Source organism: Manis javanica, chromosome 9 (genome assembly GCF_040802235.1).
Source record: "Manis javanica isolate MJ-LG chromosome 9, MJ_LKY, whole genome shotgun sequence".
NCBI lineage: Eukaryota > Metazoa > Chordata > Mammalia > Pholidota > Manidae > Manis > Manis javanica.
Genome location: NC_133164.1, coordinates 117,392,367 through 117,418,306, shown reverse-complemented (window position 1 = coordinate 117,418,306; position 25,940 = coordinate 117,392,367). Strand labels below are relative to the sequence as shown.

The 25,940-nt window shown below is 37.5% G+C and overlaps 1 long non-coding RNA gene across 1 annotated transcript in view; it reads left to right on the top strand.

Moving 5' to 3' along the window:
• The window catches only part of LOC108403715 (uncharacterized), a 90,044-nt gene that overhangs the window by 36,822 nt on the left and 27,282 nt on the right, over nt 1-25,940 (top strand). The window contains exons 6-8 of the long non-coding RNA XR_012121271.1: nt 261-299; nt 11,225-11,404; nt 14,931-14,981. This is a non-coding gene — a long non-coding RNA (uncharacterized lncRNA). The remainder of the gene's footprint in view (nt 1-260; nt 300-11,224; nt 11,405-14,930; nt 14,982-25,940) is intronic.

Below are 25,940 nucleotides of genomic sequence, written 5' to 3'. Positions count from 1 at the left end.
TGGTCACCCAGGTAATCACCCATTGATATGGAGATGAACTACTCTCCACCCCTTAGGGACACCTGTTGATATGCAGATGAACTAAAGTCAGGTGAGATATTCTGGAAATATTACAATTATATCTACCTTATCACACTCAGCTTCCAGCAGTTTGTCAAATTTACCATTCATATGTTATTAACAATTTATGACTCCAATGGCTTCTTTTCCAGTAAAGGCATATCTTGGTTCTGTCTTTCTGAATTCTCCTGTCTTTCCAGATTCCTCGTGGTCATCTGTCCTGCAATCTCAGTTGTCTGGTGAGTCCAAGTCACTGATTTTCAGTTTGTTCAGATTTTTCCTGTTTTATGTATAGCATTGACAGTTTCTAGCTCTTTGCATATCTGTGCAGTGATTGAAATTCCCATGTCCTTTTGCTTAAGTTTTAGTTTCTGGTAGGCTAACCACAGAGTCTGAGTTGTTTATATGAGATATTTTAGCCTGTTTTAAGTCTAATTTGTTGCTTCCAATTGTAATACTAAGTGTGAGCTCTTTCTTCTTCTATCCAAGTGGACCCTAATCAAGTGGAAACTCAATGTTCAGTTTTCTCTCTCTACATTCCATTTGACTGTCTGCCCAAGTCAGAAAGCTAGAGGAATGTTTAAAATTAGGCTCTATGTAGATATCAACAGCAGCATCCAGATATTTAAAAGCTGGAAATTGAAGGAAAAACTGTCTGACAATTATTTAGGTTGTTTATGAAAATCAATTACCTTTTTAAATTCAACTCAGTATTTCAAACTAATGTGAAACTATTTTATTTTATGGCAAAGTGGCATCATCTTACTTACAAACCAGATTTAAAGGCTTCAAGAAATTTGGTGAATAATCTGGTGAGCAAAGGGAGAACATACTTTTTATAGATCCAGGACCCAAAATGAGCATTTCCCAAACATCATTACTAAAATAAGCACATGCGAATTTTTGTACTAAAAAAATGTGTTGCCGCAACATCATATTGTCAGTGCAATATATTTTGTCCATAACACTGAAAATATGTCTTCATTATGTAGCTTTTTTTGTGGAGGGGGGAGAGTTGTGTATTTTTCTCGGTTCTTGTCCCCACCGCAACCAAGAATTGATGGGCGGAGACACAATACTGAAGCAGAGGAACAGTTTTATTTAAAGTTACTCACAGAGAGAAAAAGTACAGGTGACCTCAGGGAGGAAAGGCACCCTGAAAGGTTGGAGAAATAAAGTTTAAGGTTAAAAGGTTGGGAAAAACTTAAAGTTATGCACTTAGAAAGGGCGGGCAACCCCAGAGAGAGGAGCCCCCTGAAAAATTGGGGGTTCCCCCTTTTAAGGACTTTTCAGGAATGTGACAAAGGACTCGGGGCATGGACTTGTTAAGTGGTCTCAAGATGATAATCTTCGAGGAGACATTAAGTTTCTTCTTATCAGTCTTCCAGGTAGTTCTGCAAAATTCACATAAGAAATTTACTACTCTGGTCCCCTCCCAGGATAGCTGCTTCCTGGTTTGGGAGCCTATCAACTAAGACTGTCTGCCCTGCCTCCAAGGCGGGCTGAGTTGCTGTCTGTTGCTAAACATTATGTTAAGAATCTTACTTCGAACTTCTTGGGTTTTTTAAATGGCAATTTTAGTGTTAAGATGGAATCTTCCTCTCTTTATTATGTTGTTTGTAGGTGGGCCTTTTAGTAGCTAGAGTAAATCTTACGAAGGCATGATCTAATTGACACAATGAAGACGGGCTGTGCTCAGATTTTTTATCTGGGGAATATTCAAACATTCAAGGCCAAGTTGCTCCTGACCTTTTGAGCTTTAACTCATTAACACTAACTCAAAGTCTTGTCTGGCTTTCTAGTTTTAACTGGTTAACTTTGAGTCCTTTCTAGTGAGCTTTACTGACCTTATTCTCTTTCCACCCCACTCATATCTATTTACCTGCTTAACAGGATATTATATGGACTTGAGTCTATTTCTGGGGTCATTGTTAATCTATTTGCACAGCAATTGTTTTTATGATTCATTATTGTTATGACAGAGCAAAGCTTACCTCATAACACATTTGTTTTCAGAACATCTCCTATTCATTTTTATACATTTTGGTGGTAAACTTTAGAGGCATTCTTTCAAATTCAAAATAACATTTATACTGGGAGTGCATCTAATTGTGGATTAATTAAACAGTTGTTATTTTATATCTTTGGAACTTTCCATCCTAAAGAAACCAATCTCTCTCTTAACTCTAAGTCTTTTTTTAAGTCCCTTGGTATGTAAGTTCTGCCTTTTTATTATGTTAGTTCTTGATTTGTTTGTAATCAAGTAAAGTTTCTTCCTAAAATAAATTCTTGTTTTTAGACTGAAATTCAGAGCAACTGCATTTTATTTACTTTGTCTGAAGACTTCTCCAAAAGTGGAATATTTATAATCATACTTAAAATACAAATTCCCTAAGATATTTTCCCATCATGACCAATATGTTGTTTGATAATATGATACATTATATTTTTATCCTTGTGATACTTTTTCCCTTATGACCAATATCCAATATTGGTATATTTTTCATTTGTGCAGTACAGTCTATATGACTGTTCTATCTGTCCTAATTGACATTCTTTTTCCTCCTTTCTTCTAGGATTTGAAATCCATCAGTGAAAGGCTGTCAATCTTTTGTCCCTGTGTTTTTGCTCTCTGAGTATCTCTTAATCTTTAGTTCTCACATTTTGTCTCTTGTGGACTTAAGACAAAAATCTCTCTAAATATTGCCTATGTACTTTTTTTTCTAAAGGTTTTCTCCATTTCCTGCTGTGCCCTTTCTGGTTGTGTCTTTCTTTCGTAGGTGCACACACTCTATTTTCTTGGGAGTCAGAAATAGTTTCAAATATTAGATCAATTTCTAAGACTCTTAACCTTGGGCAAATTTCCTAATTCTCCTCTTGATACTTTTTTTTTACCTTTTCTTGGTACTTTGTAGGTTCATTATTTTTCAATAATTACATAAAATTTTACCTGTTACATTTCTATTATAACTAGATTAAGCAACAATATTTTGTGCAGGAATTGCATGCCTTAGTAAAAAAAAAACAGCTTTTTGAAAGAAATGCTTACCATCTTTTTATATATTATAATATTCAGGGAAATAAAATCTTTGATTTCTGTTAATTTACAATGGTACTCATAATGTCATCTGGTTCTGTGTATAAGTTTTAAAGTGTGCCTCTAGAAAAACTGAGGTTGACACTTGTTGATTATTAAACTTGCAATTTAAGATAAGGTTCAGACATTAAATCAACAGTCATATGAATTCACTTATCATTAATATACCAGAACCGCTATAATAAATTTCATTATTTTTCCCCAAGATGATGGGATAGTCAAATAATTGAGTTAAACAACTGATTCTCTAAATCTGAAGTCATATTGTGTAAGTATATATTAGCCCACTAAATTGAAATTTTGCTTTCATCATGCAATGTATTTTTACATGGATTTGAGTCAATTTCTGGCTCTCCATTAATCTATCAACTTGCATAACACCTGTTTTTACAACCTATTAATTTTGTGCCCCATTTCATATTCCCTTCCATTCATCTGACATCAGTGTAACTGGTGGTGGTGCCCACTGCCAAGGCCCTGGGGAGCCGCCATGAACAAGCTCCTGCAACCTCATTCTGCAATTAAAAATTTTTTTGTCCTGAAGCCAAGGAAAGCCATCCAAGCAGTACAAAGAGACAACCTGAAAATCTTGGAAAATTAAGGTCCCAGTGGCAATGATCAATCAAGTGGTTTAGGGGTTAGGGGACAAGTTGCTTCTTATTATATCAGAGGAAAAGTTCTGAGGTGCATCAGCAGTGGCCAGATTGATAATGCCTGCTTTATCATCTTTTCCCTCTTCCATATTTTATTCTCTCTAGTTCCTGAAATTATGTCCAAAATAATAGACTTGAAACTAAATCCTTGCTTCAAGCTCTGCTTTTGGGTAGAACACCAAATAAGATAGTTTCAATGGAAATAGTCTAAGAAAGCAGTCATAAAGGTGAGATTCTGAGCTGAGTCATTGTTGGACCAAAAGAGGCAATTTATTAATAGAAACAAGGGTAACAGGAACTCTAGGGTGTGGTAGACTCACAGTTAATATGACTTCTCCTGTGCCGAATTGGTACAGATAGAAGGGGGAATGGCATGGAGGTGCCAATAACGGAGACTGTGAACTTGGCTCTTTTATTAGCTGCCCTAGATGCTTGGAAAACATGAATGTTAGGCTAAAGCCAATCACTATCAATTCAGGGCACACTGTGAAAACCAGGTCTCCAGGGAAGTGTTTATAGAGACATTTAACTCTTGTAGATGGAAAGCAAACGATGATGAAGGTCAGGTTTAGGATTTAATTTTGATTTTGGAAGAATTTCAAAGGCAAATGCATGTGCAGTGCCACAAAGTCTCTGCACAAAAGTTAGGGCCCCAATATGAAATGGAAAGGACCTGAGCATTGGGTTGGAGACAGATGGGGAATGAATCTGAGAAAGCTGAAGTCAAGTACTCCTAAAAACCCGGGGAGAGCCAAACCAGAGTCCTCCTCTCCACCACTGAGAGCGACTTCCATTGCCTGGAGACTCACATTAATACGGCACAGGATCAAGATTGTTTTCCACCAAGATGCATGCCTGAATGTCAACAATGCTTCCAGATCAATAACTACAGCCAAGTTTATGCATCGCCTCATGCAGGAAATAGGGTCCCTGACATGAAAGAAATAGTTACGTACTGATAGATGTGCATGACTTGGTTTGTATGTTTAGGAAGCCCTTGGGTTATAGATGCTGCGGTGGAACCTGAGGGCATTAGAACACATCATTGGGAGGAGTGGGGGTCAAATGCAGGACAAGGCTGGGCAGAGAAGAAGGTATTGCTCTCCAAGGCCCTTTCTTATGACTGGTGATTTAACATCCTGGGAAGGACTTGTGGAACAAGCCCTGATATGGCAGTACAGAAATTGTAAGGGAGCCCCAGAAAGCAGCCCTAATCTTTGTTAAGCTCTGTGGCTGTCCTCTGGAGGTCAGATGCTGATAGAACCCTGGGCTTCCTAAAGCCAATGAGATTGACAGCATCCTAAATGAGCAGAATCCAAATGGAGCCATTTACCTGTCAGAAGAATTGTTGACACAGTTACTGATACTTACCAGCAAACTTGGCATGGCGGTGAGCATGCAGAGATTTTTAGTGATGACTAATAGACCTTGCTTGTGTTCCTATAGATCACATAGGTGAGCTGCCATATGGCCTATTCCTTATCTTGTACAACCAGAAAAAATTAAGTGCTGGTAAATAGAAGACTGTCATTTACTAAAATGGAAAACTGATTCCTTGGCCAATTTCCAGGTTGAGTCAGCTCTCAGGTCTGTGGTCCATTGCTTCCAGACTGACTGGTTCCCTCTGAGAAAGGACCCTGAAGTATCATTAAAATTATAAGCAATAAATACTCTTTCAAATCTTACATTTATCCGTGCCCACTTGTCAGCTTCACTGAACACCGGGGAAAAGGAGTGTCAGGCTTTGTGAGAGCAGCTGACACAGATAGAAGGGGGCCCCAAATACCAGCATGGCCACACAGCTGGAGCGGAGGCCGACGGAGCTTGTCTGCAGACAGACCACCGGCTTGACTCCATCTCTGGGGGCCTCTGTCATCATTGCCCCAGTCTTCAAGTACATAATTGGGATGAACATACTGAGCAGCTGGCAGAGCCCTTAAATTAATTTCCTTTCCTGTAGAATAAGAGCTGTCACTGCAGAAAAAGCCGGTCAGAAGCCCTAGAACTGCCCTCCTCACCCAAGCCATGATGATAAGCGTAACAATTCCTCACACCAGTGGAATTGTAGGTAATGACACTCCTGAACATAGGTTGCCCCTGTGATACCTAGTCCATGACCCCTGAAATTTCCAAATGGATTTTGGCATAAAACCGTGGACTGCTAGTCTTAACTGAGAGGTTGCTCCAATTGCAACCGTGGTGCCAGAAATGTCTTTCCTAAATCAGATCAGCAGGTTAATATGGCAAATACATTCTTTTCAAATCTTTTCAGAAAAATGGAATAGGTACATGATTTTACCTGGGAAGGATAGCAAGGCGATTTGAGCAACTCTGGTCTTTCTACCTGCTGAACTGGAAGGGGCAAGTAGTCTGGTGTTCCAGAGGGCACCCTGGAGCTGGTGTCTGAGAGGAAGTTAATGAGGCTGAGCCTCGGAGCTGCAGAACTGTAGTTAATAGTCCTTACCAGAAGGAGCCACTGCCTGAGGGGGACCACTGCCCATTGAAGGGTTGCCTACAGGACAGTGAGGCCACTCAAATGCCACCCAGAAGCAAAGAGCAAGGAGCATGTGCCTTCCTTCTCCAAGTCAGTAGTCTTGGTTGGCAGTGTTCCTGGCAGGGCCTAACAGGGAGCAGGCTGGCAAAACAGAGACAGGGGTCACTGAGTTCCGGGATAGCGTGCAAGGGTGGTTTGGGAGCTGAGAGACAATCACTTAGTAACTGGCACAGTCACACTGGTGGAAACTCACTAATGTACACTTTCTTAGCTTTCTCTGTGACACCGACTCCCTGCCTACCTCTTCACTCTGGCCTCTTAGGGTCACCTCCCAAATAAACTACCTGTATCCAAGCCCTTGATTTAGTCTCTGTGTGCAGGATAGAACCTGCTACAGACTGAATGTGTTTGTTCACAATTCGTACATTGTAATCCTGACTGCACCTTAGCGGAATTAGGAGGTAAGGCCTTTGGGAAGAATTAGGTCATGAAGGTGGAGTCCCACTGTATGGGATTAGTGCCCTTAGAGGAACAGACATGAGAACTTGCTTGCAGTCCTTTTGTTCCCCGCATGTGCAGACACAGCAAGGATTTCTCTCTGCAGACACCTGATCTGCTGTTACCTCTATCTTGGACTTTGGGTTTCCAGAACTGGGAGAAATAAATATTTGTTGCTTATAAGCATCCCAGTCTATGATATATTTGTTATAGCAGCCTGACCTGCCTGAGACAGAACCCTAATAAAACATTAGAGTTATTCATATTTGAAATCCACACAATTGCATCATTCGCATAAAAATCACAATGAAAAATTTCATTTTTAGGAAATATTTTCCTTGTATAATCTCCAGACAATTATGCCTTAAATAGTCCTCATTCAGTTCACTTAAATTATCATTTGCTAATGAGATTTGCTGGAATATGTGATATTCAAAATTGTCCCTCTTCAGTTATGATTGATCAGTGATCATGTCAATTTCAAGGTGCATTGAAATGATGATGAGTATTAACCTTGGCATTATGGGGTCAACACCTAACTGAGCTCAGCAAACTTTTATAGCAAAGCGGAAGGCTCCTTCTGAACTTTGACTCTTTCATATCATTCATATTTTAAAGAACCCATAGAAAAATATTTCACTGACTGTAAAATTACTCAAGATATAACGTTTAGTTAAAAAGCAAAGAATATTTGCATTTGATATGCCTAATTCTACATTGTAATTGCTTTTGCTATAGTAAGTGTCCACTTTCTTCTCTCTGAAGCTGCAATTCAATAGCTCAAAACTCTTCATGGGAAATAATCCTCTGAATCAACTTGAGCTTTGGAGTATCTTGGACTTATTTATGTTTTTATGGAGGTAAATTCCTATATTCCATGGTTAAAATTAGTTTTGCCTCTCAATTTGTAGAATTCAATTCAATTTAGTGAGTTGAAGTCTTCAGAGTTGATCATAGATACGCTGATCTGGCCTTTTCAAATATGTCTTTTTCATTTATAATTGGAAGTGAAGTGGTTAAATTAGTCAAACATTCAAAAACTGTTGATTGCCTGTCTCTTAGGGCTCATATTTTAGGTCTACCTTAATATTCTCTGTTAGCCAGACTTTACTTTCATAATGGCATTATGAATATTACTTTCCTAAGCTTCAAAAATAATTTTACAAAGAAAGAAAAATCTAAAATTTTCCATTTAAGTGTTCTAATAACTTTTCTATAAAACATAAGTTTCATATATTGAGTATATTAAATCTATATGTAAATTCTATCAGGGGAGATATTTTTGTCATTTACTGATTTATTGCTATTATTGAAAAGCATGAGATAAAACACATTCTGAGAGCTTAATAAACAAATTTAATAAATGAATCCATGTTACGTGTTCATAAAATATACCATTTGTTTTTAAGTATTCTCAGAAACTTTTGTATTTTTAATTTAGGTAAATCAAACACACAAACACATGTATATATGTATATATACACATGTTTATCATGTTTCTTTTTTCCACTAACTACTGTACTAATCAGATCCGACCATGATGGTATATGTCCATGTGATTCACTATTATTTCTTGCTAAATAATATTCCATATAAAACTTATCCAGTCTTCCAGCTAGATGAATAATTTGCCTCAGATTAGTCAAACAAAAGTAATGCTGCAACAAGTATTTTTTTTTATTTCACTTAATGGACCCATGAGAACTATATCTTAACCCCTATGCCTTATATCTTCATTAATGAATGAATAATTCATTAATTATTTATAAATTCATTAATATTATATTTCTATTTATAATTTTCTACTTACTTTCAGTTTATGAAAAACAAATGAACATTTGCCAGGTTATGCAGCAAAATTTATACTATACACTATAAAATGTGGTGTGACCAAGTTCATCTAAATTATGTTTCATAATAAACTCATATTCCACTTAACCCAAGATCAGCCCCCTGGAAAATGGAGACAACCCATGGGATCTCAGGACAGCAAGTGAAACCCCTAAAAATAGTTTTATGAAAAGTATCTCCCAAATTCTCATTTAGTTCTTAGACTTCTTATGTTCCATAATCCTCTGGGATTATGTATAAATCATTGAACTGACAACAGAGTGATATACATTTTAAATTGCTAATGAAAACTGTTTGTTTTAATATCAGAAATTCAATTAATTACACTCATATAGCTGGGTTGAACTGAAATGAAACCCCAGATCACCTGAATGTAAATACCACCAGTAATTCATTCAATAAATTTGTAAGTGTCCAATTAACACTAGGCTTTGTGTCAGAAGCTGTGGATGAAGAGGTAAAATCTAGGTCATTCTCCTGCTTGCAGTAAAGCAGCAGATAACCCACACACGTATGCAAGTGCGTGACTATACAGTGAAAGCAGACTCATCCCCAACTTTCCATCCTTAAGAGCATTGCTTTCTGAGTGATGCAACAGGTCTTTGAAAGAAATTTCCATAACCAAAAATATCCTGGAGGCGTAGACAAGCAGATTGAGCAAGGAGAGAGGGTTTTAAAAGTTTTAAGAACTTGAAAGGTCACAGGATTGCTTACTTTTAGAAGCTTTATTCTCTACCACGGAAACTGATTATTTGCTGGCATCAATAAACAAATTTGGTCATAAAAATAATGAAAAATTTATGCTATGTTGATAATTATCATTTCTCACTAAATAACAAACCACTCGCTTTCTTCTCATTTAAACTTGTTTTAGCAGCTAAGATGCAGCCCCTGAATAACATCCATTATATCTTGTAGACATTTAAAATATTTATTGAAATTATTGGTGAACACTTTTATTAAATTATAAAGTCAGTAACTATTTTTTCACATTTCAACCGTTTTTGAAGGCTCTTGAAAATCTCACAGTTCCTAGAGATGGTACATAATATTCCTAATGGATAAAAGTACTTACACAATGGGTATTCGGGTTTGTTTCACATTGGATTTTTCTGTTTTAATTGTGGTAATGGTTTGTGAATAATCAAGGACGTTCTCAAGTTCATTTTAACACAATAATCTTTTAGGGGTGGAGAGTAACTATATTGCAGAATGCTTTGTACATTAAAGCAAACTAGTATGATATGTGCTCAGATATTCCTGAAGGAAATAAAACCACTTTTAGGAAACCTAAACTACAGGTAATTATTCCTCAGAGCCTTCTGGGTAGGCGTTATACTACTGGACACTTCTACTCATGACACATATTGGTTTTATATACATATATTCAAATGTATAAATAAATTGGCTTCAAATTTTCATATAAATATAATATATTAAGATATGCTAACATCCTACATACTGTATATATTTTTGAAGCCAATTTGATGATATTATACATAGCCTGGTTCAAAAAATGTTAAGTAAGTCCCTATTCATAGAAAATAGAGTATAAACTACTTCTGTTTTCATCATGTATTTCATATGGTCTCCTGAAAATTTCTCTATCTCTTTTAACTTGTTGCCCAGATACTATGTAACCAAATTATTTTATGAGAAAAGATTATAATTATTAAAACATTGATACATCTTAGGGACATTTTTTATAGTTTATTGTGAAACCTAGAGCTTGAAGAGAAGATCACATTTCTATGAGAATTTAATTAATTTCACTTTTTCAGTAACTTAGGCAGTTAAATGTGCTGCTGGTTTTAAAGTATAGATATATGGCAATTCTAATTAAATATACCTTATCCTGTTTGACTTAAAGCATTTATCTGTGGGTAGATGCTTGGTAATAATTTCTTGAAAACTAGGAGACTGCAAGTTTCATTATGAGAAATTAAGGAAGACAGATGAAACAAATGCATTTGAGCAGAACATGGGTTTGGTGTGGGGAATGTTGCCTTTGATTTGTTAGTACATTTTAATACATTGGTTTATTCCAGAAATGTTTACTGAACAACTGTATTTTGTGAGAATCTGATGTTAGAATAACTAAAAGTAAAATATTTCCTCAACGTCCTCATCATTTATTGTAAATCTGGGGAGTTGTTGTGAAATGAAATGAGGCAGAATAGTCATATTTCTTCAGATTATTAATAAAAAGGAAACTTTAGAAAAATAGAATTTTAGACTTCACATAGACTAATATTTCAGTCCTCCTTATTAACGGGTAAGGAAAGTGGATTAATGCTTTTTGTTTTGTTTGTCTGGGCTTTCCATGAAATTGATTAAAGGAGAAAAAAATAAAATTTTGAACAGAGGAAACCCGATCATGCATTTTTATTTGACCTGATATATTAGTTTTATCATTGCTGCTGTAAAAAAAATTACCAAAAATAGAGTGCCATAAGGCAACATTATTTATCTTATAGTTTGGGAAGTAAAAAATTCTTAAGTCAAGATTTCAGCAGGACTGTGTTTCCTCTGTAGGCTCTAGAGGAAAATCCATTTCCTCGTCTCTTCCAGCTTCTAGAAGCTGCCCACATTTCCATAGGCTCGTCGCCCCAGCTCCTAATTAAAAGCCAGCTGTACAGCATCTTCCAAGCCCTGCCTCTGTTTCTGAACCTACTGCTGCCATCTGTGAGGATCCTCATGCCCATGCTCGTGCTGGACTCCAGGATAATCCAGGATATTCTTCACATCTCAGTTAAGCATATAACCATATTTTCCTTAAATAATTGCAACTATACTTTAAGCACACATTAAGTTAGTTATTTAAGATTTTCTAAATTAAATGTTTGTGTTAATGATTAAGTCTCAGTTACATAGAGTCAACATGATGTATTGAGTTATAGAGTTATATCTCTGTAGGTCAAAACGTCATGTTTAGGTGTGATTTTATACCCACAAAGTCCATTCTCTAACAGGTCCCTAGCTAATTTTCTTTAATGATTCACTTCAAAAGCTTAAGGAGAAACAATATATTTACATAGCTTCGACATAGTTTTTAACTGAAGTATTTATTAGTTACTAAGGGAAAAAGAGTACCTTTACAGTAGAGATATTCGGCAGACAGCACCTTAATTCAGAGGTCAAATGATCAAGATTGGCATCATTAGTGGTAATGACGCACTGGCATCATGTCCCCCAGATACGGTGTTTTGAGCAGGGCACACCGACTCAGGTATTCTTCTCCCTAATCCACACCTCAACTGGATAACAAAATAAATCAGATAAATTCAAGCTCTGGGATACGAACAGAATACCTGCCCAGTCCTCTTCTAAGACAATGAAGGTATGAACACGGAAGAGTGAGAACTGGAGGAGATTGATGGCTACCTGCTTGGTGGGATCCTGGGATGGATCCTGAAACAGAAAAGGCAAACAAAGGAGAAACACTGAAAAAAATCCAATTCAAGTCTATAGTCTAGTTAATAGGACTGTACCAATGTTAATGTTTTAGTGTTGGTGATTTCACCATGGTTTTGTAGGGCGCCAACATCAGGGGCAGGCGAATGAATGATGGACAGATCATCTCTGCACTATTTTTGCAGTTCTTCCCTAAGTCTAAAGTTATTTCAAACTAGAAAGTTAGAGTAAATGAACTTAGTGCTTTCAGTAGAAGTTAATAAATTTCCTTTCTCAAAACAAAGCCGAAATTTCAATTGAATTTACAATTAACTTAGAAAGACTTCTCCTACTGCTTATTTGGCGCATGCTTACAGCTTAAATTAAATCTGAAGAAATGATGGGGTAAACCGAATTTGCTTTTGAGAGGACTAAACGCATTAAGGGCAGGATATACCGTAAGGATGGAAGCTCTTCTCGGCTGCTGACCCCTGTGTCCTCATCTGTACTTTCCAAATCAGTCTAGGCCACGTGGCAGTGGCAGTCGTCTGGTTTGGCCTGCCACAGCCTTTTTTGACTTCTGCTCTAGAAAACCATTTCTCTTTGGTATGCAAAAAGAAAATAAATAATCTTTGAATCAGTTCACTAGGGTTTCAGAGTAGCTTTTCTCATTGGCACACATGATTTAATGTTAACTATGTGCCAGACAACTGTACTTCATCTGCTTTATCAGTTCTTGTATAATTTATTATAACAGATGGAAAATGTGGCCAAATTCAATTCCTATTTCCTTGGTTAAAAATGCCTGTTAATGGCACAGTCGCAGGGGGGCCATCAGGTGAGAAACTGGGGATCAATGATGGTGAAGCTTAGAACCTCACCCCCCCTGTTTTGAGAGAAATCTTCTGCATCCGTGGATGTTTTAATGCCCTTATCTAGCTTGGATTAGCTAGCACAAAGTCTACAGGCACACACCTGATCATCTACAATTGCTCTCTTACAGCACTAAACTATGTTTTCTACCTTTATCTTGCATCTACCTACCTCTTCAGCATTTTGTTAAAAATAAAAATAATAATAAAGGGAGAAATGTGGGATCCACATATAAATCAAGTATAAAAATCAAACGAATATTCATATTTGACCTGATTGTTTGTAGTTCATAATGCGTGATCAAAACCAAAAGTTTCTGTGATAAATGCCCTTGTACTGTTCACCATGTGAGAACTTATTCACTATGTAAGAATTTGTTCACCATCTAAGAACTTGTTCGTTATGCTTCAGAAGATTGGAGACTGACGAGAATTAGGCTTGAGATGGATTAATGATTGTGCATTGAGCATTGACCCCCCTATACTGAATTTTATTGTTGTTAACAACCATTTGATCAATATGAGAGATGCCCTCTCAAAAAAAAAAAAGAATCTCAAAGCATATTGCTCTGAAAAAACATGTATAAGCCATTCAATAAAAATACTCTTACTTAAAAAAAAAATGCCTGTTAACAGCTCATTACATCTCTTTCCAACTCAACACATCATAGTTGCATCCAATTTGCGGCAAATACATTTTTGTCGAAATTTCTACTGAATGTTGTACATTTGTCTAAGGCTGTAGCTGTTATACTTAATTAGGTTGCACTTTATTGGAAGAGCTGGAGCTTAAAATCAATTTATTCTGCTCATTTAAACCTTGACCTCCTTTGCTAATAAAACCAAAGACAAAAAGAAATCCTGGGTCATATATGATAATTTTGTAGTTGTCATGTTAAATAGTATTAATGTGAATTATTGTGGCTCACATTGCTGGATGCATCTATAATTGGTTGTAGTTAATCAAATTTGTATGGGTAATGAAAAAATTTCAAAATACTGTACCCTTTTGTCTTAAATTATTCGAAATGTTATTTAAGAATCTAAAAATAGCTGTACTGATTTTGTTTTGCTGTTGATGAATCTCATTAGCTAATTAGTTTAACATGAACTAGTAGGAAGCTATTGTGGAAAGACCTGCGCTGACACCCCAGGAGCCCTACATGTGTCCTGCTTACACGGCACTTTGCCAGCGTCAACACCTCAGTCTTAAGACTATTTGTATGACCAAGAGGCAATCCTTCAAGTTTCATGAATTACTGGTCAGATTCTGTCCTCTCTCCATTCACCCTACTGTACCCCACAGTTTTAGCTTCACTGTCACAAATTGTCTAAGAGGTCCTTCTAATTTATCCGCATGGTGTCTACATTCCAAGAAGCCCTAAGTTCCCAGGAAATTCCTTATCTTTGCAGACAACCATCCTCATATAGCTTGCTGCCCCTTCTAGTATGAGCAATCTTCACAAAAAATCCCTTAATCCCCATACATTCCACTGAGTCTGCAGGAAACTCAGTCACTCCTTTTCTTTCTTCATCTTCTTTTCTTAAGACTATCCCTGTAAAAATCCCCAGTGATGCTATTTGCTCTCCCACAATTCAGGGGAATTAGAGGCTGAGAAATAGCTGTACAAATAAACATTGTGAACTAAACGTGTGTCTTCCTAGTCCCTTCTTCACAGCTCAACGCCCCAGCCCACCCTGTGTCTTGTCAATCCTTCCTACATTTACTGTTTCTTTGTCTCAAAGATACAAAAGCCTTCTTCTCTGGTCACGTCTCCAACCTTTATTCTCTTGAGAGACCTGCCATGTGCAGGTAAAATATTTTTTAGAACTTGCATGCTTTTCTGTTACTCTGTTTTATATCAGTTTAATTCTTAGGCCCAACCAGAGATCCTAACAGAGTCAAGGACAATTTTCCTTCCCCTGCATCACTGAGATCTTTAATTGACCCCCATATTGAGATGACTTCTCTGTAATAATTGACCTGATATCTATCTGGGTGTCTTTTCCAGATTCCCTTTCCACTTCCCGCAGCCAAGTGAATCAATGATGGCCAAAGTCCTGTAAGTAGAAATAGACTTTTCAACTTCTTGGAAATATACTTAAAAAGACCATTGGTGCTTTTCTTCCATGTTTTTCTTCCTACTGACTGAAATGTGGCCATAATGCCCCTGAATTTTCCATCGGGGGCAATGAGTTCCCCTTAGGAATAGAGGCAAATAGAGCAGGAAAACCACATTAGGGTACTTAGATGCATGACACGATGCAGTGCAGTGCTAGCTTTGGGCTACTCACGTGTAGACTTCCAAACGAGAAATAGTTAACACTTCTCCCTTTCTCAAACAGGTGATCTTTTTGGGTGTCCTATCTGTTGCAGCTAACCCTACCACTAATGCATGGGGAAGAGTGAGAGCAAGATACTGATATAAATCTGAGGGCAGATATGTCATATGTATGTGGAGAAAATTGATTGGGTAGAAAACTGTTATCATAGTGTGTTCTTGAATTTTATTTGTACTTTCAAGAATTTTAGAGCTATAAAATCAGCAAGAACAAACTTAAGAAAAGTAAAGATAAATTAAGGGCAGTTTTTATGGTACATCATTTATGAATGGGTAAAGGGACAATTCTCTGAGGTCTGATGAATTTTAAAAGGAAGGAAAAGGGGGAAAGGAAGAGAAGATAAAAATGGCACTAATTGGAGTCTTCATAAACACGATGGTATATCAAAAAAGAAAGGGGAGAGTTTGTATAAAAATTCCTGTATGTCAGTCTCAGCCCTTTTGGAAGGACTTGACCTTATGATCTCAAACATCTGTGGGATACCCTAAGCAATCCTAAATGCTATGAAATTAGGGAATATTCATGGAATCCTATCACAACATTTTTTAACTTCACTATAACTTTAAAATGACATTAATGCAAACGCCACAGAATTTACAATTTCTAACTAAAGAGAGTGAAGTAGTTTTCTGACTTAAATTGATTATTTTAGAACTTTCCTATTATATTTATTATTTACTATATATTAGTTTTGTTATATGCTAGCTTTAACTCTTAGACCCATAGGAGTAGTTTCGAAAAGGTAAAGTAAAATTATGTAAGGGAATCTCTACATTAAGGTAATTTTTTTGAAAATGTATGCATGATTACCATTATATACCAGGTAAAAAATGGAATGCCACTATGTAAATGTTATGGGGCCTGTATTCCACTAAACAAGCATTTGAAAATCAGTTGTGAAATGTTCAAATTACTTAGCCAGGTGTTTTAGTTACACTCTGACCTTTCTGGCTATAATTTGGGTCAACACTGGATCAGCTGCTTTAGGTGATATCACTGTTTGTTAGACATGGGAGACAGTAGATTTACTCACGTGGTCATTCAGCAACATTTACTGAATGTTTATATTGTTGGACATAATGGGATAGACTGACATAGACTCTAGTGATATAATCCTATAAATCTGTCTTTGATCTCCAAGTATTCACAGTGTTTTATGAGATGCATTAACTGAAACCCAAGTTAAAATATTTTGAAATACATAGCTGTTTATTATTAAGTGGATGAACAATAATTAAGACAGAATTACACAACATTAAGTGTTCAAATCAAGCACTTACTCATTTGTGTAATTTTACAAATTAATATTTTCAAGGTTCTGTGATGAGCTCTATGACAGATGCCAAATATACAGTACTCGTAGGTATTTTAATTATAAGGGTACATGGTGGGATTTTCAAGGTAAGTGGGAGCTGAGTATGGTAAAATGATGATTGGGACAGTGAGAGTTTAGTGTGGACTGAGCAAGCTAAGGTAAATACGGGAAAGTTTAATAATTTGCAATGACAAGTACAAGATCTAAAGAAATGAATATAAGAGAAGCCTGTGATAAATTAGATAGAGACAGGTTATGAAAGACCTTAAATATCAGTCCTGAAGAGTCACAAATGTGTTTCAGTGGAGAAGTGATTTTTAAAAATACTGTTCTTTGGAAAATTAATCTGACAAAATTTTGGAAAATAAACTAGTTTTGAAAGAATCTGGAGGTGATATATAGGCAGGTAGGATGAAACGTGCTGCTACTGTAACTTCAACAGTATTGGCAAAAGGCATAAATATAAAAGGTGCTTTATCACCTAACTTATATACAGAAGGTGATTGGTTTAGCTGAGTCTTCTACTTTTAATAATGGCTTGACCAAAACCTAGCTTTCCTATTTTTCTAAGAAAATTTTGAACAGTTAAAAAACAGCTTCCTTGCTCATGTTTTACTCCAGGACTTTGCAATTTAAAAATTCACACTACATCTTGTCTCCTTATCAGCTCAGAACTAAGGTTTTTTCTAAAAATATAGAATATTACAGTGAATAGCCCCACACGCACCGCCGCTGCTTTCTCCATACATTTACATTATAAACTGTGAGAGAGCCTGTTCCTCAATTTTGCAGTATTTTTGCAGATTTACATTTATTTCCCATCTTCATGTCGGCCATTGCAAAGAAGCCAATCAGAGAGAAACAGTCCAAAATGTCATCTCTCAATTAGAGTCCTGATATTTTCATGTTTCTTACACTTTATGCTTGGAGTGCTGCTAATATTTCTCCAGCCCTCTGCTGTGTTACCAGAACTGGCCTCTTGACCCTATTTTCTCGTAAGATTTTGTCTCTTGAGGGCTGTGCCCCCAACCACTCGACCCTTTACTCTTCGTGACTCTGACTTGCCCTCCCCCTCTCCCTCCTGACCCGCTCTCCTAGGAAAATTGAATGAGAGCTCCTAAGAATTTCTTCAATCTTAAAATATTCTCTTTTTTAACTGATTGTCTATGCTCAGCTATGGGCTTTTTCACAGTAATTTTGGAAAACTGCTGACATTTATCCAGCCTGGCTTTCTAACACACCGTATTATTAATGATGATTTCCCAATGTAGTCATTGTTTAAATCATTTAGTGAAAAGATATAGGATAAGTATCTTCAAAGTATATGTGGGCGGTCTTAAGTGCTAAAGGGGATATAAAAAACGATTATACACAATCAATTGCTTCAAGAACAATACTACATAAGTGAGAAGTTCAAAGAAAATATTTTGAATATGAAATGATATTTGTGAAGCAATTAATTCTTCTAATGTTCATTAGGTACCTTACGTAGTCCAAAAAACATGCTAAAATGGGGACAAACAAATATGAATTAGGCATACTCCATTATCTAAAGCAGCTCATGACTTGCACAAGACACATGCCTAGGAATCTCCTGCTTTCAGCTCGCTGGCTTTGAGCAGGGGAAAGGCGGCCTGTAATGGGGGTTGTGGTATGCCGCTGACCCTCCAAGAAGGAAGCACTTCCTGCCCGAGCTGGGGATACCGGCCATTCACAGCTCACAACCAGGTGATTGTCTGGGAATGGTCTTGGGCAAAAGGAACTTTATTGCCTACTGGTAGGTTGGAGGTGGCTTCCATCTAATGCCTGATGCAACGATGGTACAAAGGGCCTCAGGCAGTGCTGAAGGGCAAGTCAGATCCAGCGCTTTCCATTAAGTCAGAAGAGGGCTCCGTCACAACTGAATGGGAAATTCTCCAATGAAATTCCAGAGTACAAATAGCATCTCATAGTTCCTGAGGTGTCCCACAGGATGCAGGAGCTATGGGTCAGTAACCTAAGGATTTTGTCATTTAGGAGATATGACATGATCTGATACAATTTCTTATTTTATTTGGTATTTATCTCTTATTTAAACAGCTTTCGGAGATAAAATTAGCATGTCTAAAACCCCCAGGCAACCAATGACTGATATGTGTCTCTGTGGATTGGTTTGTATTTTCTTTTTTTTATTAGTTTTATTTTGGTATCATTAATCTACAATTACATGAAGGACATTATGTTTACTAGGGTCCCCCTTCACCAAGTCCCCCCCAAATACCCGTTCATAGTCACTGTCCATCAACATAGTAAGATGCTGTAAAATCACTACTTGTCTTCTCTGTGTTGCACAGCCCTCCCCGGGCCCCCCCACACTATACATGCTAATCGTAATGCCCCCTTTCTTTTTTCCCACCCTTATCCCTCCCTTCCCTCCCATCCTTCCCAGTCCCTTTCTCTTTGGTAACTGTTAGTCCATTCTTGGGTTCTGGGCTTCTGCTGCTGTTTTGTTCCTTCAGTTTTCTTTTGTTCTTATACTCCACAGATGAGTGAAATTATTTGGTACTTGTCTTTCTCCGCCTGGCTTATGTCACTGAGCATAATACCTTCTAGCTCCATCCATGTTGTTGCAAATGGTAGGATCTGTTTTTTTCTTATAGCTGAGTAATATTCCATTGTGCATATGTACCACATCTTTTTTATCCATTCATCTACTGATGGACATTTAGGTTGCTTCCATATCTTCGCTATCATAAATAGTGCAGCGATAAACATAGGGGTGCATCTGTCTTTTTCAAACTGGAGTGCTGCATTCTTGGGGTAAATTCCTAGAAGTAGAATTCCTGGGTCAAATGGTATTTCTATTTTGAGCATTTTGAGGAACCTCCATACTGCTTTCCACAATGGTTGAACTAATTTACATTCCCACCAGCAGTGCAGGAGGGTTCCCCTTTCTCCACAGCCTCGACAACATTTGTTGTTGTTTGTCTTTTGGATGGTAGCAATCCTTACTGGTGTGAGGTGATATCTCATTGTGGTTTTAATTTGCATTTCTCTGATGACAAGCGATGTGGAGCATCTTTTCATGTGTCTATTGGCCATGTGAATTTCTTCTTTAGAAAACTGCCTATTCAGCTCCTCTGCCCATTTTTTAATTGGATTATTTGCTTTTTGTTTGTTGAAGTGTGTGAGCTCTTTATATATTTTGGACGTCAAGCCTTTATCGGACCTGCCATTTACGAATATATTCTCCCATACTGTAGGATACCTATTTGATCTATTGATGGTGTCCTTTGCTGTACAGAAGCTTTTCAGCTTGATATAGTCCCATTTGTTCATTTTTGCATTTGTTTTCCTTGCCCGTGGAGATATGTTCAAGAAGAGGTCACTCATGTTTATGTCTAAGAGATATTTGCCAATGTTTTTTTCTAAGAGTTTTATGGTTTCATGACTTACATTCAAGTCTTTGATCCATTTCAAATTTACTTTTGTGTATGGGGTTAGACAGTGATCCAGTTTCATTCTCTTACATGTAGCTGTCCAGTTTTGCCAGCACCATCTGTTGAAGAGACTGTCATCTCCCCATTGTATGTCCATGGCCCCTTTATCGAATATTAGTTGACCATATATGTTTGGGTTAATGTTTGGAGTCTCTATTCTGTTCCATTGGTCTGTGGCTCTGTTCTTGTGCCAGTACCAAATAGTCTTGATTACTGTGGCTTTGTAGTAGACCTTGAAGTTGGGGAGTGAGATCCCCCCAATTTATTCTTTCTTCTCAGGATTGCTTTCACTATTCGGGGTCTTTGGTGTTTCCATATGAATTTTTGAACTGTTTGTTCCAGTTCATTGAAGAATGCTGTTGGTAGTTTGATAGGGATTGCATCGAATCTGTATATTGCTTTGGGCAGGATGGCCATTTTGACGATATTAATTCTTCCTAGCCAGGAGCATGGGATGAGTTCCCATTTGTTAATGACCTCTTAATTTCTCTTAAGAGTGTCTTATAGTTTTCACATTATATGTCTTTCACTTCTTTGGTTAGGTTTATTCCTAGGTATTTTATTCTTTTTGATGCTATGTGAATGGAATTGTTTTCCTGATGTCTCTTTCTATTAGTTTATTGTTAGTGTATAGGAAAGCCACAGATTTCTGTGTGTTAATTTTGTATCCTGCAACTTTGCTGAATTCCGATATTAGCTCTAGTAGTTTCAGAGTGGACTCTTTAGGGATTTTTATGTACAATATCATGTCATCTGCAAATAATGACAGTTTAACTTCTTCTTTACCAATCTGGATTCCTTGTATTTCTTTGTTTTGTCTAATTGCCATGGCTAGGACCTCCAGTACTATGTTAAATAACAGTGGGGAGAGTGGGCATCCCTGTCTTGTTCCTGATCTCAGAGGAAAAGCTTTCAGCTTCTCGCTGTTCAGTATGATGTTAGCTGTGGGTTTATCATATATGGCCTTTATTATGTTGAGGTACTTGCCCTCTATACCCATTTTGTTGAAAGTTTTTATCATGAATGGATGTTGAATTTTATCGAATGCTTTTTCAGCATCTCTGGAGATGATCATGTGGTTTTTGTCTTTCTTTTTGTTGATGTGGTGGATGATGTTGATGCATTTTCGAATGTTGTACCATCCTTGCATCCCTGGGATGAATCCCACTTGGTCATGGTGTATGATCCTTTTGATGTATTTTTGAATTTGGTTTGCTAATATTTTGTTGAGTATTTTTGCATCTACATTCATCAGGGACATTGGTCTGTAGTTTTCTTTTTTGGTGGGGTCTATGCCTGGTTTCGGTATTAGGGTGATCTTGGCTTCACAGAATGAGTTTGGGAGTATTCCTTCCTCTTCTATTTTCTGGAAAACTTTAAGGAGAATGGGTATTATGTCTTCTCTGTGTGTCTGATAAAATTCCGAGGTAAATCCTTCTGGCCCTGGGGTTTTGTTCTTTGGTAGTTTTTTTATTACCACTTCAATTTCGTTGCTGGTAATTGGTCTGTTTAGATTGTCTGTTTCTTTCTGGGTCAGTCTTGGAAGGTTGTATTTTGCTAGGAAGTTGTCCATTTCTCCTAGGTTTCCCAGCTTGTTATCATACAGGTTTTCATAGACTCTCTAGTAATTCTTCATATTTCTGTGGGATCCGTCGTGATTTTTCCTTTCTCATTTCTGATACTGTTGATTTGTGTTGACTCTCTTTTGCTCTTAATAAGTCTGGCTAGAGGCTTATCTATTTTGTTTATTTTCTCGAAGAACCAGCTCTTAGTTTCATTGATTTTTGCTATTGTTTCATTCTTCTCAATTTTATTTATTTCTTCTCTGATCTTTATTATGTCCCTCCTGCTGACCTTAGGCCTCATTTGTTCTTCTTTTTCCAATTTCGATAATTGTGACATTAGACCATTTGTTTGGGATTGTTCTTCCTTCTTTAAATATGCCTGGATTGCTATATACTTTCCTCTTAAGACTGCTTTTGCTGTTTCCCACAGAAGTTGGGGCTTAGTGTTGTTGTCGTTTGTTTCCATACATTGCTGGATCTCCATTTTGATTTGGTCATTGATCCATTGATTATTTACAAGCATGTTGTTAAGCCTCCATGTGTTTGTGAGCCTTTTTGCTTTCTTTGTATAATTTATTTCTAGTTTTATGCCTTTGTGGTCTGAAAAGTTCGTTGGTAGAATTTCAATCTTTTGGAATTTACTGAGGCTATTTTTGTGAGCTAGTATGTGGTCTATTCTGGAGAATGTTCCATGTGTACTTGAGAAGAATGTATATCCTGTTACTTTTGGATGTAGAGTTCTGTAGATGTCTATTAGGTCCATCTGTTCTAGTGTGTTGTTCAGTGCCTCTGTGTCCTTACTTATTTTCTGTCTGGTGGATCTGTCCTTTGGAGTGAGTGGTGTGTTGAAGTCTCCCAAAATGAATGCATTGCATTCTATTTCCTCCTTTAATTCTGTTAGTATTTGTTTCACATATGCTGGTGCTCCTGTATTGGGTATATATATATTTAGAATAGTTATATCTTCTTGTTGGCTGAGCCCTTTATCATTATGTAATGTCCTTCTTTATCTTTTGTTATTTTCTTTATATTGAAGTCTATTTTGTCTAATACTAGTATTGCAACACCTGCTTTTTTCTCTCTGTTGTTTGCATGAAATATCTTTTTCCATCCCTTGACTTTAAGTCTGTGCATGTCTTTGGGTTTGAGGTGAGTCTCCTGTAAGCAGCATATGGATGGGTCTTGCTTTTTTATCCATTCTATTACTCTGTGTCTTTTGATTGGTGCATTCAGTCCATTTACATTTAGGGTGATTATTGAAAGGTATGTACTTATTGCCATTGCAGGCTTTAAGTTTGTGGTTACCAAAGGTTCAAGGTTAGCTTCTTTACTATCTTACTGTCTAACTTAACTTGCTTGTTGAGCTATTATAAACATGGTCTGATGATTCTTTATTTCTCTCCCTTCTTATTCTTCCTCCTCCCTTCTTCATATGTTGGGTGTTTTGTTCTGTGCTCTTTTTAGGAGTGCTCCCATCTAGAGCAGTCCCTGTAGGATGCCCTGTAGAGGTGGTTTGTGGGAGGCAAATTCCCTCAACTTTTGCTTGTCTGGAAATTGTTTAATCCCTCCTTCATATTTAAATGATAATCGTGCTGGATTCAGTAGTCTTGGTTTGAGGCCCTTCTGTTTCATTGCATTAAGTATATCATGCCATTCTCTTCTGGCCTGTAGGGTTTCTGTTGAGAAGTCTGATGATAGCCTGATGGGTTTTCCTTTGTAGGTAACCTTTTTTTTCTCTCTGGCTTCCTTTAATACTCTGTCCTTGTCTTTGATCTTTGCCATTTTAATTATTATGTGTCTTGGTGTTGCCCTCCTTGGATCCCTTGTCATGGGAGTTCTGTGTACCTCTGTGGTCTGAGAGGCCATTTCCTCCCCTAGTTTGGGGAAGTTTTCAGCAATTATTTCTTCAAAGAAACTTTCTATCCCTTTTTCTCTCTCTTCTTCTTCTGGTACCCCTACAATGCAGATATTGTTCCATTTCGATTGGTCACACAGTTCTCTTAGAATTCTTTCATTTCTGAAGATCCTTTTATCTCTCTCTGCGTTCCTGTTCTCTGTTTTCTAGTCCATTAATGGTCTCTTGCATCTCGTCCACTCTGTTTTGAAGTCCTTCCAGAGATTGTGTTATTTCTGTTGTCTCCCTCCTTAGTTCTTGCATATTTCTCTGCAAGTCCATCAGCATGGTTATGACTTTTGTTTTGAATTCTTTTTCAGGAAGATTGGTTAAATCTATCTCCCCAGGTTCCTTCTCAGGGGAAGATGTAGAAGATGTCAAAGCTGTCTGGGTTAGTCTTGTCTGGATCAAATTTTTTTGCCTTTTCATGTTGATAGGTGCAGTGGAGTGCTATTGACGCATCTATCAGCTTTCCTTGCCTTGGCCTTTCTTTACTGGGACAACTGCGACCTCTAGTGGCTTGTGTTGGGCAATTGTGTGTAGACTGGGTCTCTGTATCTTGCCTGGCCGGTATGGAGGAAGCTCCCTTGCTGTGGGTGTGGCCAGCCTCAGGCTGCTGCTCTGCTATGGCAGGTCCCCGGAGGGGTAATGGATGGGGGGCTGTTTGGCTGTTTACCTACATGAGGGGTCTCAGAGATGTTGCCCAGGGGGTTAGTGCGCCCAGAGTTCCCTGGAATTTTCAACTGCTGGACTGTGACCTGGGATGCTTCTGTCCAGCAGTGGGGTCCCTGTCCCTTTAAGGCTTTCAAAAGCACTCACTTTTCTTTGTTACAGGGGTGCTGGCTTCAGGACCCACTCACAGGTCTTACTGTCCTGCTTCCCTAGTTTCCAGCACCCCACGCATGCACTGTGTCTGTGCTCTGGTGCGGATGGCTGGGGCCGGGTGTTTAGCAGTCCTGGGCTCCCTCCCCCTCCCTGCTCCAACTCCTCTCCTCCCGCCGGGAGCTGGGGTGAGGGGTGCTCAGGTCCCACCGGGCTGCTACTTGTATCTTACCCTTTTCACCAGGTGCTGGGTTCTCGCAGGTGTGGATGTGGTCTGGCTGTTGTCCTGTGTCTTCTAGTCTCTCTTTTAGGGATAGTTGTATTTGTTGTATTTTCAAAAATATATATGTTTTTGGGAGGAGATTCCCACTGTCCTCCTCATGGTGCCATCTTGGCTCCTCCCCCTCTTCAAGAATTTATATAAGTGGAACCCTAATGTATATACTTTCTTTTGTCTGGCTTCCTTCATTCAGCATAATTTTTTTGATATTTATTCATGTTGTATATATCAATAGTTTAGAGAATATGTAGAATTGATATTATTTCTCTTTTAAATGTTTTATAAAATTCACCATTAAAGCCACCTGGCTTTGGGGTTTTCTTTGTGCCAATACTTGTAACTGCTAATTTAATTCTCCTATTAGGTATAGGACTTTGCAAGTTTTCTATTCCTATTTGATAAGTTTTTATAGTTTATGACTTTCAAGGAATTTGTCCATTTTGTGTAAGTCAGTGCTGATTCCTGAATCCCCAAAACTGTGAGATAATGTTTGTCTTTAATCTATTAAGTTTGGCAGTAATATGTTGAATAGCAATATGCAACTAAGGCAGCTCAGTGGGAATAGAAAGTGTCACTTTCTATTCTTTTCAGTCTTCTTGAAATAAGCTGATGTGATTTAGGGTGAATTTTGAATGACTGAGAGGGAAGTATTTTGGTGCATGTGCTAAAAATAGAAATACCATTTGACCCAGGAATTCCACTTCTAGGAATTTACCCAAAGAAAATAAAATCCCTGATTTAAAGTGATATATGCACCCTTATGTTTATCACTGCATTATTTACAATAGCCGAGATATGGAAGCAACCCAATGTCTTTCAATAGATGAATGGATAAAGATGAGGTGGTACATATACACAATGTAATATTATTCAGTTATAAGAGGAAAAACAGAAATCCTGCCATTTGCAACAACATGAATGGATCCAAAAGGTATTATACTCGGTGAAATAAGCCAAGCAGAAAAAGACAAACACCATATAATTTTACTTATTTGTCCAATGCACTTTTAAAAATTGCTTTGAACACAACAGGGCAGTATTTAACAATGGTGCAATATTAATTGTTAAGCCTAATTGCTCCCTTCTGGTTGCACTGTCATTAGCCAGCTCTTCAGCCCTTTCCTCAGGCTATCAGTCTATACATGACCTTAAAACAAATGGTTTGGAAGCAATTCATAATTTCATTGACTCTAAGACATTATTAGCTATAAGGTGCACCAAAATTTTACAATGGGAAAAAATATATCTTGGAAATGATGAAATATGGTGCATCCTTTTAGACAGACATGCTGCAGTCCAGTTTAAATGATTTGAGAATTTAGGA